Genomic DNA, 15,717 nt, shown 5'->3' with positions numbered 1-15,717 from the left:
GGGAAATGTAGAGTAATATTTAACCCTTTCAAAAGAATGGACATGTCACAGAGCAGTTTCTTCGAGTGGTTCTTTCTGTTTTTTCTTGGACGACATTTCACTTTTTTCCATAGTCCTCAATGTGTTCCGAATATCACTCCTTTGGTTTTACAGGAACAATGTTGAAACTGTGCCTTATGGGAAGAACATTAAAACTCCCTGAGTGGAATGCACACATCACCAAGCAGTTTCTCAGAAAGCTTCTCTCCAGTTTTTATCTGACTCTATTTCCTATTTGACCATAGGCCCGAATGTGATCCCAAATATCCCTTCGTGGATCCATCCACGAGGGAGTTTCCAAGCTGTGTAATGTAAAGATAGCATCATGTATGTCAGAAGAATAAACATAGAAAAAAGCAGATTCACAGAAAGCTGCTTTCCAGTTTTTATCTGAAGATATTTCCTTTTTCACCACAGTCCAGAATGTGTTCCCGAGGGTCTCTTTGTGGATATGTCCATGACAGTTTACAAGCTGCCTAATGTAAAGAAAGCTTATTATTTGTGAGATGATTACACATATCACAGAGTAGCATCCTACAAAGCTTCTTTCCAGTTCTTGTCTGAGGCTATTTGCCTTTTCACCATTGGCATCAACATGCTCCCGAGTATCACTTGATATCTGTTTCTCCAAAAGGGTTACCCCGACGCTGTATGAGAAGAGAGGTATAACACTGTGACTGGAATGCACACGTCACAAAGCAGCTCCTCGGAAAGCTTCTCTCCAGTTTCAGTCTGAACATATTTCCTTTTTCACCTTTAGCCTCAAAGTGCTCCCGAATATCCCATCACACGTTAAACATACACAGGGCTAGAAAACTACTCATTGAAAAAGGAGGCTTATCTGAGTGAGAGTAATTAAGATGACACAGAGAAGTTTCACAGAAAACTTCCTTCTGGATTATTCCTGAGGTTATTTCTTTCTCCATAATCTAAGGATCGTTCCCAAATATTCTTCATCAGATTCCACAAAAACAGTGATTTCAAGATGCTTAATCCAAAGAATGGTTTAACTCTATGTGACGAATGCTCACATCGCAAAGCAGTTGCTCATAGCGTTTCTCTGCAGGTTTCATCAAAGACGTTTTCTCCCTCTCCACAAGCCTCCGGGCGTTGCTAAATATCCCTTCACAGATTCTTCAAAGACACAGTTTCGAAACTAGGCAACATAGAGTAAACATTAACTCTGTGAAGTGAATGCACACATTGGAGAGTAGATTCTTGGAACGCTTCTTCCTCAAATTTATTTCAGTGTAATTCACTCTTTGCCATAGTCCTCAATGCATTCCGAAATATTACATTTCCGTTTTCACATGAACAGTGTTCAAACACTGCCTTGTGAGAAAAGAGGTGTAACTCCCTGAGTGGAATGCATGCATCACAAAGTAGTTTCTCAGAAAGCTTCTATCCAGTTGTTATCTGAAGATATCTCCTCTTTCACCATAGGTCTGAATGTGCTCCCGAATGTCCCTTCACTGATCCGTGCATTACGGAGTTTCCAAACAGTGTAATATAAGAAAAGTTTTAACTATGCAAGACGAATAAATATACCTAACACAAAGCAGTTTCACAGAAATCTTTTTTCCAGTTTTTGTCTGAGCTATTTCCTTTTTCATCATAGCCCTCCCTATACTCCCGAATGTCTTTTGGTTGTTCTTTCCCCAAAAGAGATTCAGGAATCCTCTAGGAGAGAAAAGGTATATTTCTGAGAGTGGAATGCTCACGACACAAAGCAGCTACTCAGAATGCTTCTCTCCAGTTTCTATCTGAAGACGTTTCCTTTCTCACCGTAAGCCTCAAAGCGCTCCTGAATATCCCTTCACAGACTAAACAAAAACAGTTTTGCTCAATGAAAAGACTAGCTTAACTGTGTGAGCAGAATTCATGTGACACAGAGCAGTTTCACAGAAAGCTTCCTTCTGGTTTCACTCTGAGGTTATTTCTTTTTCAGGATATTCTAAAGAGGGTTTCCAAATGTCCTTTTTCAGATTCCACAGAAACAGTGATTTGAAACTCCTCATTCCAAAGAATGATTATCTCTATGAGATGAATACAAACATCACAAAATAGTTGTGCAGAAAGCTTCTCTCCAATTTTGGATGGAAGAAATTTCCTTGCTTGACACAGGCCTCCGGTTGCCACTTAGTATCTCTTTACAGAAACCTCAAAGAGCGACTTTCAAACTGGGAAATGTAGAGTAAGCTTTAACCCTGTGGAAAGAATGGACATGTCAGAGAGCAGTCTCTTCAAGTGCTGCTTTCTGTTTTTTATTGGAAGATATTTCACTTTTTGCCATAGTCTTCAATGTGCTCTGAATATCACTGTTTTGGTTTTACAGGAACAGTATTCAAACTGTGCCTTATGAGAAGAAAGTTTCAACTCCCTGAGTGGAATGCTCACCTCACGAAGCAGTTTCTCAGAAAGCTTCTCTCCAATTTTTATCTCACTATATTTCATATTTCACCGTAGGCCCGAATGTGATCCCAAATATCTTTCATGGATCCATCCATGAGGGAGTTTCCAAGCTGCATAATGTAAAGAAAGCTTCATCTCTGTTAGATGAATAAACATAGGAAAAAACAGATTCACACAGTAAGCTTCTTTCCAGGTTTATCTGAAGATATTTCCTTTTTCACCATAGTCCTTAATGTGCTCCCAAAAGTCCCTTCATGGATCCGTCCATGACTGTTTCCAAGGTGCATAATGTAAAGAAATCTTTACTATGTGAGATGATTACACATATCACAGAGCAGTTTCCTACAAAGCATCTTTCCAGGTTTTGTCTGAGGCTATTTCCCTTTTCACCTTCGGCATCAACATGCTCCCGAATATTACTTGGTACCTGTTTCTCCAAAAGGGTTTTCTTGACGCTGTATGAGAAGAGAGGTATAACACTGTGACTGGAATGCATACGTCACAAAGCAGTTCCTCAGAAACCTTCTCTCCAGTTTCGGACTGATCATATTTCCCTTTTCACCGTTAGCCTCCAAATGCTCCCGAATATCCGATCACACGCTAAACATACACAGCGTTAGAAAACTACTCAATGAAAAGAGAGGCTTAACTGAGCGTGAGGAATTAAGATGATACATGTCAGTTTCACAGAAAGCTTCCTACTGGATTTTTCCGGAGAATATTTCTTTCTCCACATTTAAGGATCATTCCCAAATGTCCTTCCTCAGATGCCACAAAAAGAGTGATTTCAAGCTGCTCAATCCAAAGAATGGTTTAACTCTTTGAGATGAATACACACATTGCAAAGCAGTTGCTCAGAACGTTTCTCTGCAAGTTTCATCGGAAGACGTTACCTTGTTCACCACAAGCCTCCCGGTGTCACTAAATATCCTTTCACAGATTCTTCAAAGACAGAGTTTTGAAACTGGGCAACATAGAGTAAGCATTAACACTGTGACGTGAATGCACATATCAGAGAGCAGATTCTTGGAACGCTTCTTCCTCAATTTTATTTCAGTATATTTCACTATTCGCCATAGTCCTCCATGTGAACCGAAATATCACTTTTTCGGTTTCACAGGTACAGTGTTCAAACACTGCCTTGTGAGAAAAGAGGTATGACTCCCTGAGTGGAATGCATACATCACAAAGTAGTTTCTCAGAAAGCTTCTATCCAGTTTTTATCTGAAAATTTCTCCTCTTTCACCATAGGCCTGAATGTGCTCCCGAATGTCGCTTCACAGATCCGTGCCGTACGGAGTTTCCAAACTGCGTAATATAAGAAAAGTTTTAACTATGCAAGATGAATAAATATATCTAACACAAAGCAGTTTCACAGAAATCTTCTTTCCAGTTTTTCTCTGAGGATATTTCCTTTTTCATCATAGCCCTCCCTATACTTCCGAATGTCTCATGGTAGCTTTTTCTCCAAAAGGGATTCCGGAATCCTATAAGAAAAGAAGGGTATATTTCTGTGAGTGGAACGCTCATGTCACAAAGCAGCTCCTCAGAAAACCTCTCTCCAGTTTCTATTTAAAGACGTTTCCTTTCTCACCATAAGCCTGAAATTGTTCCAGAATAACACTTTGCAGACAAACAAAAACAGTGTTATGATACTGCTCTATGAAAAGAGAAGTTTACCTGTGTGAGCAGAATTCACGTGACACAAAGAAGTTTCACAGAAAGCTTCCTTCTGGTTTTCTCTGAGGTTACTTCTTTTTCAGGATATTCTAAAGAGCATTTCCAGATGTCCTTTGTCAGATTTCAAACTGCTCAATCCAAAGAATCATATAACGCTATCAGATGAATGCAAACATCACCAAAGAGTTGCACGGAAAGATACTCTCTGATTTTCAGTGGAACACATTTCCTTCCTTGACACAGGATTCCGGTTGCCACTTACTATCCCTTTGCAGAAACCTCAAAGACTGACTTTCAAACTGGGGAATGTAGAGGAAACCTTAGCCCTGTGAAAAGAATGGACATGTAGGAGAGAAGATTTTTCGAGTATTTCTTTCTGCTTCTTATTGGGCGACATTTGACTTTTTGCCATAGTTTTCAATGTGCTCTGAATATCACTCATTTGGTTTTACAGGAACAGAGTTCAAACAGTGCCTTATGAGAAGAAAGTTATAGCTGCCGGAGTGGAATGCACACATCACCAAGCAGTTTCTCAGAAAGCTTCTCTCCAGTTTTTATCTGACTATATATCCTATTTCACCGTAGGGCCAAATGTGGTTCCAAATATCCCATCACAGATACATCCACAAGGGAGTTTCCAAGCTGTGCAATGTAAAGAAAGCTTCAGCTATGTGAGAAGATTAAACATAGCAAAAAGCAGATTTACAGAAAGCTTCTTTCCAGTTTTTTCTGAAGAGATTTCCTTTTTCACCATAGTGCAGAATGTGCTCCCGAAGGTCCCTTCGTGGATCCGTCCATGACAGTTTCAATGCTGCATAATGTAAGGAAAGCTTTATCTATGTGAGGTGATTACAGATATCACAGAATAATTTCCTAGAAAGTTTCTTTCCAGTTTTTGTCTGAGGCTATTTCCCTTTTCACCATCGGCATCAACATGCTCCTGAATATCACCTGGTACCTGTTTCTCCAAAAGGGTTTCCCTTACGCTGTATGAGAAGAGAGTTTTAAAACTGTGACTGGAATGCACACATCACAAAGGAGTTCCTCGGAAAGCCTCTGTCCAGTTTCGGTGTGAACATATTTCCTTTTTCACCATTAGCCTCAAAGTGCTCCTGAATCTCCCATCACACCCTAAGCATGCACAGGGTTAGAAAACTGCTCAATGAAAAGAGAGTCTTAACTAAGCGAGAGGAATTAAGACGACATGGAGCAGTTTCACAGAAAGCTTCCTTCTGGATTTTACCTGAGGATATTTCTTTCCCCGTATTCTAAGGATCGTTCCCATATGTCCTTCCTCCGATTCCACAAAAACTGTGATTCAAACTACTCAAAACAAAGAATGGTTTAACTCTAGGAGACCAATACACACATCGCAAAGCAGTTGCTCAGAACGATTCTCTGTAGGTTTCATCGGAAGACGTTTCCTCGCTCACCACAAGCCTCCGGGCTTCACTAAATATCCTTTCACAGATTCTTCAACGACAGAGTTTCAAAACTGGGCAACATAGAGTAAGCATTAATTCTGTGAAGTGAATGCACATGTCAGAGAGCAGATTCTTGGAACACTTCTTCCTCGATTTCGTTTCAGTATATTTCACTATTCGCCCTAGTCCTCAATGCGTTCCAAAATATCACTTTTTCGGTTTCACAGGAACAGTGTTCAAACACTGCCTTGTGAGAAAAGAGGTATAACTCCCTGAGTGGAATGCATACATCAAAAAGTAGTTTCTCAGAAAGCTTCTATCCAGTTTTTATCTGAAGATACCTCCTCTTTCACCGTAGGCCTGAATGTGCTTCCGAATGTCCCTTTGCATATGTTTGCATGACGGAGTTTCCAAACTGGGTAATATAATTAAAGTTTTAGCTATGCAAGATGAATAAATATATCTAACACAAAGCAGTTTCACAGAAATCTACTTTCCAGTTTTTGTCTGAGGATATTTTTTTTTCACCATAGCTTGTCCTATACACCCGAATATCTGTTTTGTAGCTTTATCTCCAAAAGAGATTCCAGAATCCTCTAGGAGAAGAAAGGTATATTTCTGTGAGTGGAATGCACACGTCACAAAGTAGCTCCTCAGAAACCTTCTCTCCAGTTCCTATCTGAAGTTATTTCCTTTCCAACATAAACCTCAAAGCCCTACAAAATATCCCTTCACAGACTAAACAAAAACAGTGTTATGATACAGCTCAATGTAAAGAGAAGCTTAACTGTTTGAGCGGAATTCAGGTGACACAGAGCAGGTTCACAGAAACATTCCTTCTGGTTTCTATTTGAGGTTATTTCTTTTCAGGATATTCTTAACAGCATTTCTAAATGTCCTTTCTCGGATTCCACAGAAACAGTGATTTCAAACTGCTCAATCTAAGGAATGATTTAACTCTATGAGATGAACACAAACATCACAAAAGAGTTGTGCATAAAGTTCCTCTCCGATTTTCGATGGAAGGCATTTTCTCGCCTCACACAGGCCTCCGGTCGCCACTTACTATCCCTTCGCAGAATCCTCAAAGACCGTCTTTCAAACTGGGAAATATAGACTAAGCTTGAACCCTGTGAAAAGAATGGACATGTCAGAGAGCAGTTTCTTTGAGTGCTTCTTTCTGTTTTTTATTGGACGACATTTCACTTTTTGCCCTAGTTTTCAAAGTGCTCCGAATATCACTCTTTTGGTTTTACAGGAACAGTGTTCAAACTGTGCCTTGTGAGAAGAAATTTATAACTCCCTCAGTGGAATGCACACATCACCAAGTAGTTTCTCAGATAGCTTCTCTCCAGCTTTTATCTGACTATATTTGCTATTTCTCCATAGGCCCGAATGTGATATGAAGTTCCCTTCACAGATGCATCTACGAGGGCGTTTCCAAGCTGCGTAATGTAAAGAAAGCTTCACCTATGTGAGATGAATAAACATAGAAAAAGCAGATTCACAGAAAGCTTCTTACCAGTTTTTATCTGAAGATATTTCCTTTTTCACACTAGTCCTGAATGTGCTACTGAAGGTTCCTTCGTGGATCCGTCCATGACACTTTCAAACCTGCATAATGTAAAGAAAGCTTTATCTATGTGAGATGATTACACATATCACTGAGTAGTTTCCTAGAAAGCTTCTTTCCAGTTTTTGTCTGAGGCTATTTCCCTTTTCACCATCGGCATCAACATGCTCCCGAATATCACCTGGTACCTGTTTCTCCAAAAGGGTTTCCCTTACGCTGTATGAGAATAAAGGTAGAAAATTGTGACTGGAATGCACACGTCACAAAGGAGTTCCTCAGAAAGCTTGTCTCCAGTTTTGGTCTGAACATATTTCCTTTTTCACCGTTAGCCTCAAAGTGCTCCCGAATATCCCATCACACGCGAAACATACACAGGGTTAGAAAACTGCTAAATGAAAAGAGAGGCTTAACTGAGTGAGAGGAATTAAGACGACACAGAGCAGTTTCACAGAAAGCTACCTTCTGGATTTTACCTGAGGATATTTCTTTCCCCATATTCTAAGGATCCTTCCCAAATGTCCTTCCTCAGATTCCTCTAAAACAGTGATGTCAAGCTTCTCAATCCAAAGAATGGTTTACCTCTATGAGACGAATACACCCATCCCAAAGCATTTGCTCAGAACGTTTCTATGCAGGTTACTACAGAAGGCATTTCCTCGCTCACCACAAGCCTCCAGGGTTCACTCAATATCCCTTCACAGATTCTTCAAAGACAGAGTGTCGAAAGTGGGCAACATAGAGTAAGCATTAACTCTGTGAAGAGAATGCACATATCAGAGAGCAGATTCTTGGAACGCTTCTTTCTCAATTTTATTTCAGTGTATTTCACTATTTTCTGTAGTCCTCAATGCATTCCAAAATATGACTTCTTCAGTTTCACAGGAACAGTGTTCAAACACTGCCTTGTGAGAAAACAGGTATAACTCCCTGAGTATAATGCATACATCACAAAGTAGTTTCTCAAAAAGCTTCTATCCAGTTTTTATCTGAAGATATCTCCTCTTTCATTGTAGCCCTGAATGTGCTCCCGATGTCCCTTCGCTGATCTGTGCATGACGGAGTTTCCAAACTGCGTAATATAATTAAAGATTTTACTATGCGAGATGAGTAAATATATCTAACACAAAGCGGTTTCACGTAAATCTTCTTTCCATTTTTTCTGTCAGGATATTTCCTTTTTCACCATAGTCGTCGCTATACTCCTGAATATCTCTTGGTAGCTTTTTCTCCAAAAGGGATTTCGGAATCCTCTAGGAGAAGAAAGGTATATTTCTCTGATTGGAGTGCACATGTCACAAAGCAGCTCCTCAGAAAGCTTCTCTCCAGTTTCTATCTGAAGACGTTTCCTTTCTCACCATAAGCCTCAAAGCCCTCCAGAGTATCCCTTCGCAGACTAAACAAAAACAGTGTTATGATACAGCTCAGTGAAAAGAGAAGCTTAACTGTGTGAGTGCAACTAACGTGATACAGAGCAGTTTCACAGAATGCTTCCTTCTGATTTCTCTCTGAGGTTATTTCTTTTTCACGATATTCTAAAGAGCATTTCCAAATGTCCTTTCTCAGATTCCACAGAAACAGTGACTTCAAACTGCTCAATCCAAAGAATGATTTAACGCTATGAGATACATACAAACATCACAAAAAGTTGCGCAGAAAGCTTCTCTCTGATTTTCGATGGAAGACCGAAGGCCTCACACAGGCCTCCGGTCACCACTCACTATTCCTTTGCAGAATCCTCCAATACCGAGTTTCAAACTGGGAAATGTAGAGTAAGCTTTAACCCTGTGAAAAGAATGGACATGACAGAGAGCAGTTTCTTCGAGTACTTCTTTCGGTTTTGTACTAGACGACATAAAACTTTTTGCCATAGACTTCAATGTGCTCTGAATACCACTATTTTGGTTTTACAGGAACAGAGTTTAAACTGTGTCTTAGGAGAAGAAAGTTAAAACTCCCTGATTAAAATGCTCACATCACTAAGCAGTTTCACAGAAAGCTTCTCTTCATTTTTTATCTGACTATATTTCCTATTTCACCATAGGCCCAATGTGATCCCAAATATCTTTGCCGATCCATCCACGAGGGAGTTTCCAAGCTGCATAATGTAAAGACAGCTTCATCTATGTGAGATGAGTAAACACAGCCAAAAGCAGATTCACAGAAAGCTTCTTTCTAGTTTCTTTCTGATGATATTTCCTTTTTCACCATAGTCCTGATTGGGCTCCCGAAGGTCCCTTCGTGGATTCGTCCATGAGAATTTCCTAGCTACGTAATATAAAGAAAGCTTTATCTATGTGAGATGATTACACATATCACAGAGTAGTTTCCGAGAAAGCATATTTCCAGTATTTGACTGAGGCTATTTCCCTTTTCAATTTCAAAATCAGCATACTCCCGAATATCACTTGGTACCTGTTTCTCCAAAACCGTTTGCCCGATGCTCTATGAGAAGAGAGGTATAACACTGTGACTGGAATGCACACGTCAAAAAGCAGTTATTCCGAAAGCTTCTCTGCAGTTTCAGTCTGAACATATTTCGTTTTTCACCGTTAGCCTCAAAGTGCTCCTGAATATCCCATCACACGTGAAACATACACAGGGTTGGAAAACTGCTCAATGAAAACAGAGGCTTAATTGAGAGAGAGGAATTAAGACTACACAGAGCAGTTTCACAGAAAACTTCCTTCTGGATTTCACCTGAGTATATTTCTTTCTCCGTGTTCTAAGGACCGTTCCCAAATGTCCTTCCTCAGATTCCACAAAAACAGTGATTTCAAGCTGCTCAATCCAAAGAATGGTTTAACTCTATGAGACGAATACACACATCAGAAAGCAGTTGCTCAGAACTTTTCTCAGCAGGTTTCATCGGAAGACGTTTCCTCTCTCACCACAAGCCTCTGGGTGTCACTAAATAATCCTTCACAGATTTTCAAAGACAGAATTTCGAATCTGGGCAACACAGAGTAAGCATAAATTCTGTGAGGTGAATGCACATATCAGAGAGCAGATTCTTGGAACGTTTCTTTCTCGATTTTATTTCAGTATATTTCACTATTTACCATAATCCTAAGTGCGCTCCGAAATATCACTTTTTCGGTTACACAGGAACAGTGTTTAAACACTGCCTTGTGAGAAAAGAGGTATAACTCCCTCAGTGGATTGCATACATCACAAGTAGTTTCTTAGAAGGCTTCTATCCAGTTTTTATCTGAAGACATCTCGTCTTCCACCATAGGCCTGAATGTGCTCCTGACTGTCCCTTCGCGGATTCTTTCATGACGGAGTTTCCAAACTGCGTAATATAAGAAAGATTTGAATTATGTGAGATGAATAGATATACCTAACATGAAGCAGTTTCACAGAAATCTTCTTTCCAGTTTGTCTGAGGATATTTCCTTTTTCACCATAGCCATCCCTATACTTTCGAATGTCTCTTGGTAGCTTTTTCTCCAAAAGGGATTCTGGAATCCTCTAGGAGAAGAAAGGTATATTTCTGTGAGTGGAATGCACACCTCACAAAGCAGCTCCTTAGAAAGCTTCTCTCCAGTTTCTATCTGAAGACGTTTTCTTTCTCACCATAACCCTCAAATCACTCCTGAATATCCCTTCGCATTCTAAACAAAAACAGTGCTATGATACTGCTCAATGAAAAGAGAAGCTTAACTGTGTGAGTGGAATTCACGTGACACAGAGCAGTTTCACAGAAAGATTCCTTCTGGTTTCTCTCTGAGGTTATGTCTTTTTCAGGATATTCTAAAGAGCGTCTCCAAATGTCCTTTGTCAGATTCCACAGAAACAGTGATTTCAAACTGCTCAATCCAAAGAATGATTTAACTCTTTGAGATGAACAGAAACAACACAAAAGAGTTGCACAGAAAGCTTCTATCCAATTTTCGATGGGAGACATTTCCTTGCTCGACACAGGTCTCCTGTTGCCACTTACTATCCCTTCGCTGAACCCTCAGAGGCCGACATTCAATCTGGGAAATGTAGAGTAATCTTTAACCCTGTGAAAAGAAAGGGCATGTCAGAGAGCAGTTTCTTCGAGTGCTTCTTTCTGTTTTTTATTGGGCGACATTTCACTTTTTGCCCTTGTCTTCAATGTGCTCTGAATGTCACTCTTTTGGTTTTACAGGAACGTTGTTAAAACTGTGCCATATGAGAAGACCATTAAAACTCCATGAGTGAAATGCACACATCACCAAGCAGTTTCTCAGAAAGCCTCTCTCCACTTTTTATCTGACTCTATTTCCTTTTTGACCATAGGCCCAAATGTGATCCCAAATATCCCTTCGTGGATCCATCCAACAGGTAGTTTCCAAGCTGTGTAATGTAAAGAAAACTTCATCTATGGGAGAGGAACAAACATAGAAAAAGCAAACTCACAGAAAGTTTCTTTCCAGTTTCTATCTGAAGATATTTCTTTCTTCAACATAGTCTTGAGTGTGCTCCCAAAAGTCACTTCGTGGACCCATCCATGACTTTTTTCAAGCTTTGTAATATAAGGAAACCTTTATTTATGTGAGATGATTACACATATCACAGAGTAGTTTCCATCACGCACAGATCCGTGAAGGGACATTCGGGAGCACAGTCAGGCCTATGGTGAAAGAGTAGATATCTTCAGATAAAAACGATATAAGCTTTCTGAGAAACTACTTTGTGATGTATGCATTCCACTCAGGGAGTTATACGTCTTTTCTCACAAGGCAGTGTTTGCACACTGTTCCTGTGAAACCGAACAAGTGATATTTTGGAACGCCTTGAGGACTATGGCATGTAGTGAAATATACTGAAATAAAAACGAGGAAGAAGCGTTGCAAGAATCTGCTCTCTGATATGTGCATACACTTCACAGAGTTAATGCTTACTATATGTTGCCCAGTTTCGAAACTCTGTCTTTGAAGAATCTGGGAAGGGATACTTAGTGACGCCCGGAGGCTTGTGGTGAGCAAGGAAACGCTTTATGATGAAACCTGCAGAGAACCGTTCTGAGCAGCTACTTTGCGATGTGTGTATTCGTCTCATAGAGCTAAACCATTCTTTCCATTGAGCAGCTTGGAATCACTGTTTTTGTGGAATCTGAGGAAGGACATTTGGGAACGGTCCTTAGAATGTGGAGAAAGAAATATACTCAGGTGAAATCCAGAAGGAAGTTTTCTGTGAAACTGTTCTGTGTCGTCTTCATTCCTCTCTCTCAGATAAGTTTCTCTTTTCATTGAGCAGTTTTCTAGCCCTGTGCATGTTTAGGGTGTGATGGGATATAAAGGAGCTTCTGGATTTTACCTGAGGATATTTTTTTCACCATATTCTAATGATCGTCCCCAAATGTCCTTCCTCAGATGTGCAAAAACAGTGATTTCAAGCTGCTCAATCCAAAGAATGGTTTAACACTATGAGACGAATACACACATTGCAAAGTGGCTGCTCAGAATGGTTCTCTGCAGGTTTCGTCATAAAGCGTTTCCTCGCTCACCACAAGCCTCTGAGCATAACTAAATATCCCTCAACAGACTTTTGAAAGACAGAGTTTTGAAACTGGGCAACGTAGAGTAAGCATTAACTCTGTGTAGTGAATGCACATATCAGAGAGCAGATTCTTGGAATGCTTCCTCTTCGATTTTATTACAGTATATTTCACTATTCGCCATAGACCTCAAAGAGTTCTGAAATATCACTTTTTGTTTCACAGGAACAGTGTTCAATCACTGCCTTGTGAGAAAAGAGGTATAACTCCCTGAGTGGAATGCATACATCACAAACTAGTTTCTCAGAACGTGTCTATCCAGTTTTTATCTGAAGGTGTCTCCTCTTTCACCGTAGGCATGAAGGTGTTCCTGAACGTCCCTTTGCAGATCTGTGCATGATGGAGTTTCCAAACTGCGCAATATAATTAAAGTTTTAACTATGCAAGGCGAATAAATATGTCTAACACAAAGCAGTTTCACAGAAATCTTCTTTCCAGTTTTTGTCTGAGGATGTTTTCTTTTTCACCATAGTCGTAGCTATACTCCCGAATATCTCTTGGTAACTTTTTCTCCAAAAGGGATTCTTGAATGCTCCAGGGGAAGAAAGGTATATTTCTGTGAGTGGGATGCATCTGTCACAAAGCAGCTCCTCAGAAAGCTTCTCTCCAATTTCTACCTGAAGACGTTTCCTTTCTCACCGTAAGCCTCAAAACCCTCCAGAATATCCCTTCGCAGACTAAAGAAAAACAGTGTTATGATACAGCTCAATGAAAAGAGAAGCTTAACTGTGTGAGCGAACTTCATGTGACACAGAGCAGTTTCACAGAAAGCTTCCTTCTGGTTTCTCTCTGAGGTATTTATTTTTCAGGATATTCTACAGAGAATTTCCAAATGTCCTCTCTCAGATTCCACAGAAACAGTGATTTCAAACTGCTCAATCCAAAGAATGATTTAACTCTATGTGATGACTACAAACATCACAAAAGAGTTGCACAGAAAGCTCCTCTCTGATTTTCGATGGAAGGCATTTTTTTGCCTCACAGAGTCCTCCAGTCGCCACTTACTATCCCTTCGCAGAACCCTCAGAGACCGACTTTCAAACTTGGAAATGTAGAGTAAGCTTTAACACCGTGAAAATAAAGGACATGTCATAGAGCAGTTGATTCGAGTGCTTCTTTCTGTTTTTTATTGGAAGACATTTCACTTTTTGCTGTAGTCTTCAACGTGCTCTGAATATCGCTCTTTTACAGGAACGGTGTTCAAATTGTGCCTTATGACAAGAAAGTTATAAATCCCTGAGTAGAATGCTCACATCACCAAGCACTTTCTCAGAAAGCTTCTCTCCAGTTTTTATCCTGCCATATTTCCTATATCACCACAGGCCCGAATGTGATCCCAAATATATCTTGGCGGATCCATCCACGAGAGAGTTTCCAAGCTGCATAATATAAAGAAAGCGTCATCTATGGGAGATGAATAAACATAGCAAAAAGCTGGTTCACAGAAAGCTTCTTTCCAATTTTTATCTGATGATATTTCCTTCTTCACCATAGTCCAGAATGTGCTCCCTAAAGTCCCTTCGTGGATCCGTCCATGACAGTTTCCAAGCTGCGTAATATAAAGAAAGCTTTATCTGTGTGAGATGATTACAGATATCACAGAGTAGGTTCCTAGAAACTTTCTTTCCAGTTTTTGTATGAGGCTATTTCCCTTTTCACCATCGGCATCAACATGCTCCCAATATATCACTTGGTACCTGTTTCTCCAAAAGGGTTTCCCTGACGCTGTATGAGAAGAGAGGTATAACATGGTGACTGGAATGCACATGTCACAAAGCAGTTCCTCGTAAAGCTTCTCTCCAGTTTCGGTCTGAACATATTTCCTTTTTCACCTTTAGACTCAAAGTGCTCCAAAATATCCCATCACACGCTAAACATACACAGGGTTAGAAAACTGCTCAATGAAAAGAGAGGCTTAACTAAGTGAGAGGAATTAAGACGACAGGAGAAGTTTCACAGAAAGCTTCCTTCTGGATTTTACCTGAGAATATTTCTTTCCCCATATTCTAAGTATTGGTCCCATATGTCCTTCCTCAGATTCCACAAAAGCAGTGATTTCAAGCTGCTCAATCCAAAGAATGGTGTAACTCTATGAGATGAATACATGCATCACAAAGCAGTTGCTCAGAACGTTTCTCTGTAGGTTTCATCGGGAGACGTTTCCTCGCTCACTACAAGCCTCCGAGCGTCACTAAATATCCCTTCACAGATTCTTCAATGACAGAGTTTCGAAAGTGGGCAATATAGAGTAAGCATTAACTCTGTGAAGTGAATGCACATATCAGACAGCAGATTCTTGTAAAGCTTCTTCCTCGATTTTATTTCAGTATATTTCACTATTCGCCATAGTCCTCAATGCGATCCAAAATATCACTTATTCTGTTTGACAGGAACAGTGTTCAAACACTGCCTTGTGAGAAAAGAGGTATAACTCCCTGAGTGGAATGCATACATCACAAAGTAGTTTCTCCGAAAGCTTCTATCCATTTTTATATGAAGATATCTCCTTTTTCACCATAAGCCTGATTGTGCTCCCAAATGTCCCTTCATTGATCGTTCCATGACAGAGTTTCCAAACTGCGTAATATAATTAAAGTTTTAACTGTGTGAGAGTAATAAATATATCTAACACAAAGCAGTTTCACAGAAATATTCTTTCCAGTTTTTGTCTGAGGATATTTCCTTTTCCACCATAGTCGACACCTGAATATCTCTTGGTAGCTTTTTCTCCAAAAGGGATTCCCCAGTCCTCTAAGGGAAGAAAGGTGTATTACTGTCAGTGGAATGCACACGTCACAAAGCAGCTCCCCAGAAATCTTCTTTCCAGTTTCTATCTGAAGATGTTTCCTTTCTCACCATAAGCCTCAAAGCCGTCCTGAATATCCCTTCTCAGACTAATCAAAAACAGTGTTATGATACAGCTCAAAGAAAACAGAAGCTTAACTGTGTGAGCAGAATTCCCGTGACACAGAGCTGTTTCACAGAAAGCTTCCTTCTGGTTTCTCTCTGAGGTTATTTCTTTTTCAGGATATTCTAAGGAGCATTTCACAATGTTCTTTCTC

The sequence above is a fragment of the Rhinopithecus roxellana genome, chromosome 17 (genome assembly GCF_007565055.1).
Source record: "Rhinopithecus roxellana isolate Shanxi Qingling chromosome 17, ASM756505v1, whole genome shotgun sequence".
In the NCBI taxonomy this organism is placed as follows: domain Eukaryota; kingdom Metazoa; phylum Chordata; class Mammalia; order Primates; family Cercopithecidae; genus Rhinopithecus; species Rhinopithecus roxellana.
Note: the sequence above shows the minus strand (reverse complement) of the source record.